Source organism: Ricinus communis, chromosome 6 (assembly GCF_019578655.1).
Source record: "Ricinus communis isolate WT05 ecotype wild-type chromosome 6, ASM1957865v1, whole genome shotgun sequence".
Lineage (NCBI taxonomy): Eukaryota > Viridiplantae > Streptophyta > Magnoliopsida > Malpighiales > Euphorbiaceae > Ricinus > Ricinus communis.
This window is the reverse complement of record NC_063261.1, coordinates 1,756,472-1,757,270: the sequence shown is the minus strand read 5'-3', so window position 1 is coordinate 1,757,270 and position 799 is coordinate 1,756,472.

The window sequence follows — 799 nt, the reverse complement described above, 5'->3', positions numbered from 1 at the left end:
TTTGTAAAGAAACACAAGCATGATACTCTAATTGTTCAAAATTACGTTGATGACATTGTGTTTGGTGCTACTAGTAAGTGGCTTTGAGAGGATTTTACTATGTATATGATTAGGAAATTTAAAATCAGCATATGATGGGAGAGCTCAAATTCTTTCTTGGTGTTCAAATCAAGCAAAGCAAGGATGAAATATTTATCAACCAATCCAAGTACACAAAAGAAATTGTAAAGAAGTTTGAGATGGATGGTTGTAAGGTAGCAAAGACTCCCATGAGTGTCACAACTAAATTGGACAAAGATGAGAAGGGTAAAAGCATTGATGAAAAACTCTATAGAGGTATGATCAGATCTCTTTTATACTTAACCGCATCTAGACCCGATTTTATGTATAGTGTTTGTTTATGTGCTAGATTTCAATCTTGTCCTAAAGAATCTCACTTGAATGCCATCAAAAGAATCTTGAAATATTTGCATGGTACTTTGTATCTAGGTTTTTAGTATCCTAGAGAAACATCTTTTGACATTATAGGCTATTCAGATACCGATTATGTGAAAAGTCTTTTAAATAGAAAGAGAACTTCTGGAACTTGTCACTTGTTAGATGAATATTTAGTATCTTAGTTTAGCAAGAAATAAGTTTCGGTTGCTCTCTCCACCGCGGAAGTCGAGTATATGGCGGGGGGTTATTGTTACACACAGATTCTTTGGATGAAGTAACAATTAAGAGATTATGGAAGAGAGGTTGATCAAATTCCTATAAGGTGTGACAATACTAGTGCCATAAATCTCTCTAAGAATCC